Source organism: Eubalaena glacialis, chromosome X (genome assembly GCF_028564815.1).
Source record: "Eubalaena glacialis isolate mEubGla1 chromosome X, mEubGla1.1.hap2.+ XY, whole genome shotgun sequence".
Classification (NCBI taxonomy): Eukaryota; Metazoa; Chordata; class Mammalia; order Artiodactyla; family Balaenidae; genus Eubalaena; species Eubalaena glacialis.
The window spans coordinates 9,772,194-9,788,985 of NC_083736.1; the positions used below are offsets into that span (position 1 = coordinate 9,772,194).

Sequence of the window (16,792 nt, forward strand, 5' to 3'; positions counted from 1 at the left end):
TTAACAGCGTCCCTGGCCTCTACCCACTACATGTCAGCCGTGTTCCGCTTCCCACCACCTCTGAGTTGTGATAACCAAAAATGTCTCCAAACATTGATCAATCCCTCACCCTGGGGGGAGGGAGGCAAAACTGCTCCTAGTTGAGTTCCACTGACCTCAGGAAACCATCAGGAATGGAGATGGGGAGTACCAAAAAAAGTTAAGCAAAAGTAAACATTCATTTAAAAATCAACATGTTCTATAGACCAGTATGTCTAACTTGAGCCAGAGACATGTATTGTACAAGTCAGGGATCTAATATTAGCATTTTTGCAAAAACAAAGCTCTGCCTCTTCATATGTTCTTAAGTTATTTTTTCATTCCATCTGTTTTTGTGATGCAGTAATTTCAAAAGCCACAGTGAGTCTAAAGGAATATAGTCATTTGCCCTTTAATATATTTTCAAATAGGTATTTGTAAATAAGTCTGAGGGCAAAGAATGTGATGATGTATTGAGTCCTTGCTTGAGAATATTTTCATGTGTAAATTTTTCTTCGATGAAACAAGAACAAAAGCTCTTGACTGGAGTCCAATTCTGCTAATTATTTTGTGATGAGCAGGTTTCCTGTTTTTTTTGTTGTTGTTTGTTTTGTTTTTTCTGAAGAGTGATGTATGTACTAACAGCAACTGCACAGTGACAAAAACCACAATCTGAGGCACTGAATTTAAGATGACTGGTGTTTGCAAGTAAGGCCTGTCTTCACATAGACCAGCGCTTCTCAGCTGGGTGATTTCGCCCCCCAGGAGACATTTGGCAATATCTGGGGATTTTTGATTTTCAAAACTGAGTGAAGGGATGCTATTGGCCAGGGATGCTGCTAAACATCCTACAGTGCACAGCAGTCTTCCATGACAAAGAGTTCTCCAGCACCAAATATCAGTAGCGCCGAGGTTGACAGAGCCTGGCATATGCATTTGGGAAAGGAGGGCTTCATCACATAAGGTGGCTTGAGGGTTGGAGGAGAGTTATTTTCCCCCCAAATTCCTCCCCTACTAGTTCGTGGAGCTCATTCCTTTGAATCTCGCATAGACTTGTTCTCTTCTTTTAAAGGCTGATAGTCTTAGGAGAGGTAAGATGTTGAGTTACTAAATGCAGTGAGAACCCACAGGTTGTTTGCTCTTATGATGAGAAGATAGCAGGATAGAGCTAGTATAATTTTGTTTGGGTAGCACATTCGGGAGTGGGAGAGGTCTTTGAAATGAGGGAGAAGCTGCCGAAAGGGGCTATGGAGTCTGTAAGGTTGAACTCTATTTGTTGCTTCATTTCCTTATGGTTGGTTGTCTTCAGGAGTATTCTTAAATTCACGAACACACAAATAGCAAACTGTGTTCAGTGGGGGGTGTGTGTGTATGTGTGTGTGTGTGTGTAGGAGCTGTATTTTAGATTAAATCTAAAAGATGATTCTTATAAAATGCGATTTCTATGCTTGCTAGTTCTCCAGATAATGAGTGATAATGGGGCATATTCATCCCAATAACTCAGGCACCCCAAAGTTTACATTTAGGTCATAGACTTCTAGAAGACATCAATTCTGTAGGAAGCTCTATGCTTAGTCCTTCATTCCAGTTTTGCGACTGTGTTCTTTCTTTTCATTATTGCATATTTAATGCCATATGTCTGCTCTAAAGTAGGCCCAGAATAATTTGAAATACTGGTTTCGCTTAAAAAAAAATCCGTTTTCCCCAGTCCCTTTTCCACTTAAGACTCCAAAATACTTGCAACAGCTCTCCTTTTTGTCTCAGAACAGCTTGAATATGTGGTCTTTGGACCTTTTCTTTTCCCCCAGGATTATGTATTTTGTCTTTGTACTAAAATGTTTCTCGCAGCTAAATTGTAGTTCTTTACAATGAAAGTTAGGTTTAATTAAGAGTTTAGCAGAGTCTTTCAAAAGTATCTGAAGATCAAAGATGATCAACAGGAATGTCACACTATAGTGTGGTACTTTGAAGCACCACTTCCCCTCAAATTTGGGTTTCCTGACATCTGTTTCTTTGCAGTGGCATACTGTAACACTTTATTTTTTTTTCAGTCACAGATCAGCCTGGAAGAGGTCCCAGAGAAATTTAATTTTGTCATCCCAATCTTTCCCACCCTTGCCTGGGTCCTGCTATCTTTATTTGCTTAGGTTTCCCATTTTAGTTGCCAGGGAGCTGTAAATAGAGTTCAGTCTTCAACATTTCAGACTTCTTTCCCCCACCGAAGAGTCTACTTTTCTTGGAAAATACTCCTTCAAATTCAAAGATTGAGAATTGAAGACAATGAATTCTTGGATGCTCTTTCACCAGTTAGATATTTAAACATGCAGTTATTTGAAGTATTAAGAGAAACTTAATACTTTAATTTGTCAAAATCTCACTGTGTCTGTCAATGTAAATTAACGTAATTATTCTTCTTGGTCATTTGAAGGCTCTTACCCAATGGTGATATCAACTCCTCTTCTGATTTGGCATCTGTCATAGCCAGGGACCATCGTGGACTTGGGCTAAACATGCGGGCAAAGTTATTCACTTATGTGGTTAAACATCCACTCTCGTAATTAGTATCAAATTGCATTTGAAATGTCCAACACTCCAACTCTTATGTTCATTAAAGTGTGGCTGACAACTATTTACAATAACCAGGACATGGAAGCAGCCTAAATGTCCATAACAGAGGAATGGAAAAAGAAGATGTGGTACATATATACAATGGAATATTACTCCGCCATAAAAAAGAACAAAATAATGCCATTTGCATCAGCATGGATGGATCTAGAGACTGTCATACTGAGTGAAGTAAGTCAGACACAGAAAGACAAATATATGATATCGCTTATATGTGGAATCTAAAAAAGGGTATAAATGAACTTAGTTACAAAACAGAAGTAGAATCACAGATGTAGAAAACAAACTTATGGTTACCAGGCGATAAGGGGGGGAGAGATAAATTGGGAGATTGGGATTGACAGATACACACTACTATATATAAAATAGATAACTAATAAGAACCTACTGTATAGCACAGGGAACTCTACTCAATACTCTGTAATGGCCTATATGGGAAAAGAACCTAAAAAAAGTGTGGATATATGTATATGTATAACTGATTTACTTTGCTGTACACCTGAAACTAGCACAACATTGTAAATCAACTATACCCCAATAAAATTTTTTTTTTAAATGTGGCTGACATACTGGAGGCTGGAAGTGGTCCTCAATTAAATTTCACCTTTGGTAAATGCATCAAGGCTATTTTTCAGAATCTTTTGGCAATGTTACTTTAAAATTCTGTTGTTGAGTTCTATTTCATAATCAATAATAGGACTTTAAATTTTCCCCCAGATGTGCCAGGTATAAGATTCAGTTATTTAGATACACTCTCCATTTATAAAAAGAAAAAAAAAAAGCCAGACAGTGTACCTAGAGAATGAAATTCCATTAGTTAGTGCATTGATTCTGTAATGTGATATACTGTCTCTTTGATAAATTAGGGAAGTTGCTGCATCTCTGTCGGATGACAGGGGGAAAATTAAGAAAACGCATTTAAATATTTGTTTCTGGTAAACTGGAAAACTATAAATAGTGTGCTTTAGCAGAAGATTCCCTCCCCAGATGCCCTTTTGGCTCCTCCTCACTGCCTTTGTGAAGAAAATAAGTAAGGATTGACAATCATGTTCCCAGAGTGGTGGCAATTAGGTTAAGAAAATTCTCTGGGTAAGACATGAGTGTGACTTCAGCAAGTGCATCTATCATGCTCCTCTTTCAGCCTTTTAGTCTGGCAATAGATATAAACATTTAAAATATATGCAGCAAACGAAATGAGATTCCTTCAGAGGAAATCAGTAATGCTTCCTTTTGTATATTTATTGTTGCTGTAAATTGTAAAGCTTTTGAGGCCATAGGTGACAGTTTGTTCATCTTTTTTCAGCCGTCACATATCACAATGCCTGGTACATAGTAGGGGCTTAATCAATATGTATTGAAGAAATGAAAACTTATTTTAGGGTATCAAACAAATTTCCATTGTCTATTGTGTCCAGCCATTCTGCAAAGAATGGGGAATGGGGTGGGGGAAGGGACAAGAGAATGTAGTAAAATTTGATGTAGTTCTGGCTTTCAAGGAGATTTCAAGGTAGTTGGGAAAGTAAGATATACACGTATACAAAGTCACTGCTTAACTAGATGCTCCTGGGATATAGACTAAACATGTCATAGAACTGTGTAGTCCTTGCAGCTCTAAGAAGTTTGGGAAGGGTGATTACTACGTGGAAGAAAGGTGGCTTAAAATGAAGCTTTGTAGATGAGGCGAAAAGAAATAGTGAGTTCTTCTGCCTGAACAAAGATATGGCATAAAGAATTAGTTTGGGGTGCAAACAGTGAAGGGGTTAAACTACTTGGTGGTGTTTGGAAACACCTGCATTTGAATCTGAAATGCTATGTAATGGGACGTCTTGCAGATTGTGAGATGAGATATGACATGAAGATGGTGTTTAAGAAGAGTAGTCTAGACGTAAGACTTCAGGATGGATGGGAACTGAGCAAAACCAGACTCAGAAATATTGATTAGGAGGCTGTTCCAGTAATACAATTCTAAAGAAGGACTGAAAGAATATCTCCTTGGTATTTTGGATTTGGAAGGAGTACAAGGTTAAATGGAAGGCAAAAATTGTTGTCGTATTTCCTAACATGCATGTGTTAGTCAGCTATTGCTGCAGTAGTGCTGTGTAACAGATCATTCCCAAATTTAGTGGTCTGTAACAAAAACCATTTACTTTTCTTGCTCATAAGTGTTTGGGTTGGCTAAAGTGGCTCTTTTTCAGACTGCAACTTGGTGGGGCTTGGTTCCATGTTTTGGGGTCCATGGACCAGGCTTTGAACTCCAGGCTTCACAGCTACAGCGTGGGTCTCATGGGTCCCACGCTGAAGGGACAGAGGCTAACTAGAACATGCTCTTCACATGGCCATCATAGGACCAAGTATACTTCAAGCTTCTGTTAGAGTTACATTCCTTTGGTCAAAGTAAGTCACACTACAAAGCCCAAGCCAATGGGGCAGGGAGGTATATACTCCAAGTAGAAGGGAGGTTAAGTGAATATTTTCTGAGCAATAATCCAAACTTTCAAATCTGGTATAATTTTTTTTGAAATGCATCTGGACAAGTCATTCAAGTGGTTCCCTACTGGTGTAAAGGTCAAACTTCTTAGTAAATAGAGTTCTTCATGATCTGCTCACATTCCCATCCTTGTTCTGCCAGGTTCCCACATCTATCTTGCCTTCTGATTCCACTGACCTATTCGCAATTCACCATGAAATTTCATGCCTCCTTTTCACACATTGTTCCTTTCTGCCTGGAATGTTCCTCCTCTCCTTTCAATCCTTCAAGTCTCCATCTAAGTGTTGTGTTTTCTCAAAGGATTTTCTGACCTCTATGAAAGGCTGTGATTGATACTGCTAATCTTCATTCCCTGATACTTTATGCATATCTCCGTCACAACACCAATCACATTTTAATGCTGTGCACTAGAGGTTGGCCATGTGGCTTATCCATCTATATCTCCCTCACATGTGTTGATTGAATGAGGCTACGATAATAGTGGTATCTTTAGAAGGAATTGGAAACTTGGGAAGCAGAACCACAGGTTTTCTTTGCTTTGTTTTTGTTGCTGTTTTTGTATGGGTAAATGAGCGATAAGAAAGTGACGAGTTTCCCTTTGTGCCTTTTCAGATTTGAGGTGAGGGCAGGATGTCCAGGTGGCTCTCCATAGCTCAGAGTCTGGGGCTGTAGCGAAGGTGAGAGGTCTGGGATAGAAAATCCAATTTGGCAACCATCTGTGTTAACCTTGTACTGGAATCTTGACTATGGTAATATGGTCTTTTCTGCCTAATTGTCATCTAAAATCCTGTTTTTGCAAGTCCTGCCATAAAAGGGGATCTTTAAAAAAGCCTTTTTGTGGTTAACCCATACATCATATCTAAATCATAGGAAATGTGTGATTGCTCATACTTAGAGGAGAAATGATTGTTTCATCAACATGACATATCCTACCTCCAAAACTTTTATTTCTTAGCATTGATGAAAAGTTATGCAAACTTTGAATGCTTCTTTAGAAAACAACTTGCCTTTCCAAACAGCTTGCATCAGGAACAGCTGCATAGTCACTTAAAAGAACTAGTTGACTAGTGCTTTTCAGTTTGTCTGGGAAGATGTTTTTCCTTTTTTTTTTAAATAAAAAAGAGAAATCTGCTTTGGTTTTTTAAAGCAGGGATAGCTCAGGATCCCTATCTAAATGGGCTATTAGTCTTTGTATAATTTCAAATGTCTACGAGACACACAGTAAATAACAGTTGATTATTTGACTGCTGGTATATAAGAATCTCATCTAGAAAGCCCTTCCTCCTGCTGCTTCTTGGAGAGGCCTTGGCAGATGGTCACCTGTGGAACTACCCCACCTAGCACTTCACTTTATCCCAGGTGCCCATATCCTATCTCTACCCTTGTCCTCAAGGTTCCCTTGCGAGGTGCCGTATTTGTCAATGACCTGCCACTCAATCCAAAAGCAATAAAGACATTGCTAGCTGAGCCAGACCAAAACTGAATAGTTCGGCTTGTAACTTCTCTATAATAAGTGTTCTAAAGAAACTCAAGGAAGAAAGAAATCCAGAAATGGCCCAACCCCACAAATGAACATAGAGTTTGAATAATAAAACACTAACATTAACAATTAGATCAGAAACCTTTCAAGTTGAATAAATGTTTTTTTTAGCAACAGACAAAAGAACGTACATGAAGACAAATAACATTGGGTGTATTGCAGCCTCGAGGTCGTTAAAGCATGTTTGAAACCTGATGGAACAAGTTATAGAAGTCATTGACAAATTCACCACGGCAAGATGAGTTAGCACAGGCAAAGTGCCGCGTGCACCTGTAACAGTCTCATGGGGACTGGGTCTGCATCACCTGCTGCTGATCACATCAGAGACTCAAAAGGCAGAAAGCAAGCCTGAATGGGAGATTACAGAGGAAGCAATTAGCAAATGCGGCACACCAGCTCCCCCAACTAAAAACCTCTTCTTCAAATGATTATGAGCATCTGTGCACGCCGTTGATGGCTATGTCTGTCTTTGGAGCCCATCAGTGATATTCAGAAAGTGGTAAAGATGAGCCTTTCCTTGTCAACACTCAGAGCACATCCTGAAAAGATGTTCTATGCTTTGAATGCTCATCTACTCTTTGAGAAAAAGAACTCAACTTTTACTGACATTTAAAAGGTCCATGTTTGAGAGTTAAGCTTGAAGTGATAAAATGATATGCCTCCTCAGATTTATTACTTTTGAATTACACCAAATCACATGTTCCAATGATAGTTTTAAAAACCCACTTTACTTTTTATCTTACCTACTTGAGTTCTTATACCATCTCTGCCCTGCCCTCTCTCTGCTCCTACCACATGAAACCTTTTCTGTAGGTTTTGATACAAGTTTGCATCATTTTTCTGCAGTTAATTTGGCATAGAGCAGAGCTGTGAAAATATCTGTGAAGATTTTGACTTACATGGAGGTAAGGTGACACATAAGCCAAAGAAGCATATTTGGATTTCAATTCTTTTTTTAAAATATCCCCAGACATTGATTAGAATTATGCAGGAGAAACAAAGATAAGGTCCAGTAAGAGTCCAATAAAAGGCAGCTTTGACATAAATATACAGTAGCGTTTAACAGAAGAAAAGTTCAGTATCATAATAGACCGAAAATAGATGTTTACTTGTAGCGAAATTGTCAAACATGATGCTGAGTTCAGCTTGTTCTGAGCATCCTCTGCTCGGTCCTTCCTGACCATAGTAGCTGCCTTGGAGTACATTTTCCTTGCCCAGAACATTCTTCCATCTCTTCCCTTCTTCAGGTTATGTTCCCACTTTTCAAGACTGAGACTGGGCATCACCCTCTCCTGGAAAATCTTCCTAAACTGGATTAGGTATCTTTTCTTTCTGCGACCTTAGCACCCTCTGGCTAGGTCCGTTGTCACGCCGAATTATTCTTTCTGCCTTTGTGAGCTCCTTCCCTAGGAAAGGGTGTCTTTCGTTTCTCAAACCCCTAGCTTCATGAAAGTTTCTCGAATGAATGGTTCTGTAAATCTTACTTTTCTACTTGATACAATTTGTAACTTACCAGATGCATTTAAAAACTGACAGAAACCTATTTGTAGTCTTTGTTTCTCTTGCCCCTTATGACTGTTCATGCACTTAGCTGCAGAAATACAAGTATGCTCGATGATCAATGGCTATTCTGGACTCTACTGATGGGTTATGTAATAAATGGTATATGCACTGCTCGCCTTTCTAAAACAAAAGGAGAAGAATGACTTCAGGCATGCATCCCACCCTAAGAGTTTCAGGGCTCCGTGGCACAGCAACTATACTCAGCGGGTATTTGCGTTAGTTAAGGTTGGTGGTGACAGCTGCTTTAATACAGACTGAGAGACAACCATATCCAGTATATTATTCCTAATATTTCTCTAAGGTGGACCGCGTGAAATTGAACTGAGTTGGAAATGCAGGAGTTTCAGTTAGTTGTCTTTTCTGATGATTTACTTGACAGTCGCACAGAAGCGTAATTGAAACTATAGGAAGGTGATAGGTGATAGATAGTTTACATTAAGAAAGAAGGCAACCTGGAGAAAGAAGAGACTATATAAATGACCATCTATTTCTCATATATTTTATGAGTGTGGACAAATATTGATTTAGTAGAGCAGTGATGCCCTATCATCTCCTAGAAGCCAGAGTGCCTGAAACACAGAGAGACATTGTTAAAAAACAAACAAAACAATCAAGCTATTAGAGAGGAGGGGGAAAGTTATCTGGTACACTCAGAGCACCAATTTTCAATTCTGAATCTTTCCCCTGAGTTAGAGGCTTGCTGGAATGACTTGACCTGTAAAATTAATGCATTTTTATCTTTGTAATTAAACGAGACTTTTGGAATTCTTCCCTGTAAATAAATTTTTCAGAATGGCCATTGAATTAATTATCTCCCCATCATCTTTTTCCAAAGATTATTGGTTTTGAATAAAGATAGACTTTCCATCCTTAGCAGACTAGAACCAATGCCCGGGCTTTCAGAAAATATGATCTGGAGTGGGCCATGAATGTAATGTCTGTGTATAACCAGAATCTAGGGAGTAAATAATATTTGTAGCTCTCACTCTTCCCAGGGGCCAGCGGAGCATCCACTGACATACAAAGCTCCATGTTAAACACAGGTTTAGGCAGCTCCTCGGAGGCCTGTTCTCATAATGGCAGAATGAAAGGTGCAAAATGCGGCCACAGAGCATTGGACTTCCTTCTCAGTGCATTTTATAGAGCATTTATTACCCAAATTTTGGACAATGAAGAATGTGTTTTAATTAACTTGCTGTATCTCCATTGAGTTCTTGGGCCCCTCGCTCCCCTTTATGTGGCTTGAATGATACACAGAAGCAATAGCCTGCCTGCTTCTGCTCATGTGGGTATGGAAATCTGTTATCTTCCTAGGTTTGTTCATAGGCAGGCGGCTTTGGGTGTGTATCAAGTCAGCAATTCCAAGCAACGCAATAGCCTTTCTCCTAGAATTGTCTGTCTAATCACAGGACAATGCGATGGACTCATTTAAAGCAAGTATGTAACAGAAAAGCCAAGTAAAATTAAGTAATGTTACAAGTCAAAAGCAGTCATAGTACATTCTTTTTTTTTAAAATTTATTTATTTTTATTTATTTATTTTTGGCTGCATTGTGTCTTTGTTGCTGTGCGCGGGCTTTCTCTAGTTGTGGTGAGCGGGGGCTACTCTTGTTTGCGGTGCGCGGGCTTCTCATTGCGGGGGCTTCTCTTGTTGCAGAGCACGGGCTCTAGGCGCCCGGGCTTCAGGAGTTGTGGCTCGCGGGCTCTGGAGTGCAGGCTCAGTAGTTGTGGCGCACGGGCTTAGTTGCTCTGCGGCATGTGGGATCTTTCGGACCAGGGCTCGAACCCAAGTCCCTTGCATTGGCAGGTGGATTCTTAACCACTGTGCCACCGGAGAAGCCCCATAGTACATTCTTATTCCTTTCTACCTTATGCCCATTTTTAAGCCCTTAATCTGGATGCAGTAGAGTTGATAATTGAGAGCCTTTATTGGTGTACATTGCTGTATCCCCACTTCCTGGAATTGTGCATCATACATAGTAGATGCTCAGTAAATGTTTCTTGAATCAATGAAAAAAATCCCTTGGAAACTGGAGACGGAATCCCCTGTGGGGTCAGCTCTGTATTCATTCATTCATTCATTCAACAGACCATTGTTAAGAAGTTACTATGTATCTATAGTATTAGGTATTGGGGATGCAAGACAGTCCTTCATTCTTGAGTTTCTCAAGCCTAGAGAGGTGGGATTTGGAACATGTAGATGCATTGACATAATATCTGTCTACAAAGTTGCTATGGTAGATGTATATTTCAGTAGTCCCACTAACAGAGGGGGTGGGGATGGGAGCTTCTTTCCCAAAGACCCAGGACCTGAGACACTACTGGGTAGAGTCTTAGTAAAATGAGCAGAGACTGAGTAGGTGTCTACCAACTATTCTAGAAGCCACTTTGACATTAAGCTACTCTTATCAAGACCCCCCCACCCCTACCTATTCCAGGAACTCAAACTGCAAAGCCCAAACTGCAGTGGCCCAGGAGCAGCAGCGGCATTGAGCCGGGTTACCCCCTGGCGCTCCCACCTGCTGTAACCCAGGATAGTGGAAGAGGGTCTGAGATCTGAAAGGACTGAATTGCTTTACCTTGGGTAAGCCTTGATTTCTTAATCTGTAAAATAGGGATATAATAGGATTAACAGAGACAGTCACCGGACTGAGGGAAGTGACCTATTGCACAGTACTTAGAGCCTGGTGCATATATACCTGTCAGTTTCATTCAGTTCGACAAATGAATATTGAGATTCTGCTGAGGAGCTGTTAGTCCCCTTCCCCATTTGTCACCTGGTTCCTTTCACTGGTTCCTCTCACTGTGCCTGTTTTATCTACCCATCATCACCCAAACATACATCATTAACATGAAACGCACTGTTTTTTAAGAATTACATTTTATGTCAGGTTGCAGACAAATGTCTGAGTGTGGGTATTTCAGGCACATGGGTTCCCAACATAATTAGCTCACTTGAGGTTCCAGTCATGAATCTGTCCTATCCCTCCTTCCCCCTACCTCCCCACGGCAGGCTGGGCAAGGACTGGCTTTTTCTCTCCTCTCTTCCCCTCCCCTCGGTTCTCAGCGCTGGCTGTGATAGAGTGACTTGATCTGAGCCTAGACATCATGTATTAAAACTCCAGAGATTGAGAGCCACTGCTCTAAAGAGAGCTCCATTTAGGTCTTGGTGGATGGAGGACGTCTTCCAGGAGCCAAGGTCTGCTAATACAATTCCGGTGAACACTACTTCCAACCCAAAGCAGGAGAATTGTGATTCAGCTGGTGCTTGGCGCTTGCTCAGTCACTGTTGTGGAATGCGTGATCGGCAGTTTCCTTGCTTTGAATATACCAACAGTATATTTAACAATTTTTTTTTATGGCCACACTGCGCAGCATGTGGGATCTTAGTTCCCCGGCCGGGGATCAAACCTGTGCCCCTGCAGTGGAAGCCCAGAGTCTTAATCACTGGACCACCAGGGAAGTCCCTATTTAACAATTTTGAATATGGCCTCCAATTTGCATCACCATATTTAATTTTCCCGCAGCACCCATGGCACTTGTCTGGTTATGTTCACCATCAGCCTGGCCCACACCACACTGTGAGCCAGCACCTAATAAAGGTAGGCCCCCAAACCCTTATATTGTTTATCACCTTGGTGTTGAGCCACTTAAAAATGGGACCAAATTGGAACAGGTTAGATTTTAAGCTTCTGATTGTGTGTTTCTGCTTGCTGTCCGTGATCTACAGTCGTCCCCTTATATCCATGTGGAATCCCTGGCTCTGCCGCCTCTCACTGCCAGGGGGACATGTTCTGTCCAGCCCAGCCTGGCCTCTTGACCTCTGTACTGGGCCCAGGTGTTTCTCTGTCCAAGGGGCAAGAACCATGTTCTGCTGACCCAGCACTCTGCCTGACTTCTCCCCATATTGTTTAGATCTTTAAACCTCATATATAATTTACCTCACCATTTCCTGAAGTGTGGAGTACACCCTTAGTAATTTGGGGAGGAATGATTTTAGTAACTGACTTGTGAACGTGTCAAGTTTCATCTGTTAGCATTTATTCAGACCCTATCAAACTTTAGGCAGTTTCCTAAATACCTAAATAACACATGAATTATGCCTCATTTTGTTATGCATTCTTGAGAGTTAAGCCTGAGTCAAACAAATGTCTATTTTGTCATTTTTCCTCTATCCACAATCTGAATTGGGGCTTGTCACACAATAGTGTGCTTATGAATCATCTGGAGTGCTAGTAAAACACAGATTGCTGGCCCCCATCCCCAGAGATTCTGGGTCTGTAGGTCTGGATGGGGCCCAAGAATTTGCATTTCTAACATGTCAGGTGCTGCTAATGCTGCTGGTCTCATGGACCACACTTTGAGTAGCACTGGCCTAAATCATGGGCATACCATCTTGGGTTGACAGTTTATATTTGAACTTCAGCTTGACCATTATTGAGACTCCCCAGTATGAAGAACTTGTGACAAGCTAATCATTTGCTTGGTTCTCGTTATTTTACCATTATATATATTTTCCAGTCTAGACAGGGTCCATTTTATTTCTGATGTTTCCTTTAATCCCTAAGTACCTGGAGTTGCAGAGCCATTCTGTAGAATTTTATTGTCCTAGTTTTTACCCCGATGAATCATCTTTTAACAGACATGTGAACCTTCACCAAATACATTATGTCATCCTTCTGAGCTTTGCAGAGAGAAGAATTGATATGCCTTTAGGTCTGATGTAAAATGATGGCTTCACTGTGCCCATCCTGCAGCAACTCTGACTTGGGAGGGTTCCCGGAAGTGTGACAGAAAACCCTGTGTCTGGTGCTGAGTAGGGAAGGGGTGGCTTGTGACCCTATTACTCAAGCCTCCTACCTCCGTGCCTGTGGGAGCAGGTCTGTCTCCTCCCAGGCTGCCACATTCAAAAGTGGGATTTATTTTTAGAGAAGAAATCCTTAGTCATTAGACTCTCTCATGCTTCTTTTTTCCCTTTGGGTAAAATTTAAGAACCTGAGCTTTGTAAGAAAATTTTCAGGCTGTTAGGAGAAATGGTAAAATGATTATAGCCTTGGTACAATGAACCCATTTGCTTCTCTTCCAGACAAAGGCAGACTTCTCACAGGAGTCATCACTCTCAGTCCCTACATCTAAATCAACTTTATCTTTTATCTTTATTTGAGAATCCCCTGGCTCCTTTGATTTCCTGGCCCCTTCACCTAGGATTTCAAAAACTAATTTTATCATATATTGAACATTTGCTCTTTAAGCCCATTATAAAATCTCATAATGGAAGTTGGCTCTTAGCAAAATAGTCCTCTGGCTTAGGTATGTACACGTTTTCACTTAAGAACAGAAGGATTTAATAGATATAATCTATATTGAAGCAGAAATAACTGAAAACAAGATTTCTCTGATATCTTTAAATTCAGGGTTTTCTTACAAGAACTTTTAACATGTTTCCATTGCCTTGGACTAAATAAATGTCATGCGGATAGTTTTACTACCAGAAAAGCCATCAAAATAGCCAAGTTTTGTCTTTAAGTTCTATCTGTAAATATATAGTTGAGAATGTCATCATTTTGAAGCATATCAAAAATTCATAATCACCTGGTGGCCAATAAGGCCCAGGATCCCCTGAGGGGGTCACTGTACATTTAATTGCATCCCTCCCTCCCTCCCCACAGCTATAACATTTTATTTTTACAATTTAACCTGACTCAGTGAGACAGAGACTATCAATTTTAGGACAGCAGGAAGTAGGTTTTTGCAAAGGGGTATCAGTAACCCAAAAGGAAGGGAGGGATTCTAATATACAGCAACTCAAAGTCCAAAGGGTTTCTGTGGTCTTGAGGCTAGAGAAAGGGCCACATCACATGAGGTAGCCAATTGCAGCTCCTCTGCTTTGCTGAAGTGATGGAGAAGGAGCAGTGAGAGGTTATATGAGTCTTAGTCTTCTCTTCTACTTCAGACAATTGAGTGTGGCAAGTTAAGATAGCCACAAATTCTTTGACACACCTCTCACTGGAGGATGGCTCTGTGTCCTCTCCACTTGCACCTGACTGGGCTTGGTGATGGCTCGAGCAGTGGCATACAGTGAGATGTTGCTGTGCCAGTTTCTGGGCCTGAACCTTAAAAGACATGAAGCTTCTACTTCCTGTCTCTTGGAACACCCATTCTTGGAACCCAGCCTCTGGGTTCCTTCCTCTGCTCTGAGGAAGCCTAAGCATCTCTGCGGAAAAGCTCACATGGAGAGGACTGAGGCCAGATTACTGCTGGCACCAACTTCAACCATATGAATAAGCTGAGTGGGAGCTGGATCCCCCAGCTTCAGTAGACTGCCCAGCTGCCACTATGTGGTACAGAGACAACCCTTCCTGCTAAGTCCTTCCCACCTTGCAGATTCAGGAGCAAGATAAATGACTCTCATTATTTTAAACTGCTGAGTTTTGAAGTCATTCTTTATGCAGCAATAGATATCCAGGACAATTAGCATCTCCTTTTTCTACTCCTTCCCATTGCTTCCCCAAGAGGCAATTGCTCTCATGCCAGAGCCTTTCAGACAGGGTCCTGCCAGAATTTCCAAAACCCAGAATGCCTATGGATGTGTCTTCCCAGTTCTTTTCCCTGTCAGTGCTGTAGTCCAAAATGCTCTCTGTACCTTCCGTCAGCTCCTTCATCCACGTAACATTGCCTTCTCTCCTTCAGAGCCCACTGATTAACCAAGTAATATGTTTGGGTTAAGAGCCAGAAGGGGCTGGAGACTTCCAACCCGCTGTTAGTCATCATGCCAACAGAAAGCTTTTATCAAGGTTAAAAGCTGCTCAGTCTTCCATATCCTCACTTAGGTGACATAAATATGCCCTTAAGGGTGTACCTAAAATCTATGATACTGTTAAATTCTGAGTAGGTATTGGTGACAGTCAGCTAAGAGTAAAAATTGGCCTGTTGGTGCCCTCCCCCCTGAAAAATGCTAGGAAGGTAAGTATACTCACCACTAAGAGGAAGGAAATATATACCGAGAAGGAAACAGAAAATTGGGAGGTCATAAAAATACGCTTAGGTGGTTTACCTTGACTAAGGGAGACTACTTCTGAGTCACTACTTGCCAGGCTGATGCTGAAACATTACTATGATTAGTACTAATACTCCTTGATGGCATGGTGGGGCTTTCTTTGTGCCAGGTACTGTTCCAACACGCTGTTTGAATTAAGGTGGGTATTATTAGTATCCCTTACTTAGGCCTGAGGAAACTGAGGCATCGAGGGGAGGGGACACTTGGCGAAGGTCACATGGCATGGCAGTGAGTAACCAAGTTCAGAACCAGGATTCAATCGCAGGGGGTCTGGCTCCATTATCTGTCACCGCTGACATCAGAACTCTAGGCACAGAAGCTTTGGTGAGCCCAGTTTGACTTCACAATACGCTTTTAGTCTTTGGCTCATGTCGTGCATGTCACACAGGCTGAGAGATGCTTCATCTTTTTTTATTTTAAACACATTTTAATCTCAGATATATCATATGTGCCTTTGTAGGCTGCTTGAAGTCATTCTCAGAAGGCAGAATAAAAATAAATGAATACACAAAGATAGGTTACAAAAGCAAATGAAAAAAAGATAATGGAGTAGCTCTGTGTAATAAGAATTAAGATTTTGGGGTCCAGCCCATCACCTAGCCAGCCCAGTGGCCTTTATGGTGATGAACTGGGAAACTAGGTCACATCTGCATTAGACATGTATTCCTGAGTTTATAGACATTCTAATAACCCTTATTAACAGTGGCTTTAAAAAATATTAATTTTTGCTTTTTTTAAAAAAAGTAGGTATAGATTTTTTTTCTTTTTTTTAGTCTACAGACATTTATTGGTTGCCCACAGAGAGTTGAATACATACTTGATGATAAATATTTTGCCAATAGGATAGCCTCCAGAGAACCACCTGCTTATATTGAAACCTTTCATTTGCATTAAATTGCATGCATAATTTAAGCTGACTCTAACACCTCAAAGAGGCTCAAAAAGGAATCCATCTTTTCTCACTGGGCAGAAATAAGTAGGCTCTCTCTAACTGTAAAGAATATGACCCGTGCTTGCTTCAGCAGCACATATACTAAAATTGGAACAATACAGAGAAGATTAGCATGGCCCCTCTGCAAGGATGACGCATAAATTCGTGAAGCGTTCCATATTTTTGTATGTATATGTATAGCTGATTCACTTTGTTATACAGCAGAAACTAACACACCATTGTAAAGCAATTATACTCCAATAAAGATGTTAAAAAAAAAAAAAAGAATATGACCCATTTCAGAGAAAAGGGTATTTCTTTAAAGAATCCTATTTGTGTATCAAAAACAATGTGGTTATCTAATATAAGTGCAAAGACATTACAAGTACTGTTTAAAAATTCATGAGTCTAGTGTTTAATATACTCAGAATAAAGTCAGAGGGTTTTTACAGGAAGACATAAAACAAATGTCCTGTATTCTCGCCACTCCGCTTTTTTCCAATGTTTCATATTGGCTGTGTAAACAATCAATATTGAATAGTAAAGAGGTGTTGCTGAACAGATAATGGGT

The 16,792-nt window shown here is 40.6% G+C and overlaps 1 non-coding gene across 1 annotated transcript; it reads left to right on the forward strand.

The window, feature by feature from the left end:
• Positions 1 to 16,299: 16,299 nt before the first annotated feature.
• Positions 16,300 to 16,406, forward strand: LOC133082851 (U6 spliceosomal RNA). The gene has a single exon (XR_009699067.1). It is a non-coding gene; the product is annotated as a U6 spliceosomal RNA (small nuclear RNA).
• Positions 16,407 to 16,792: the final 386 nt, after the last annotated feature.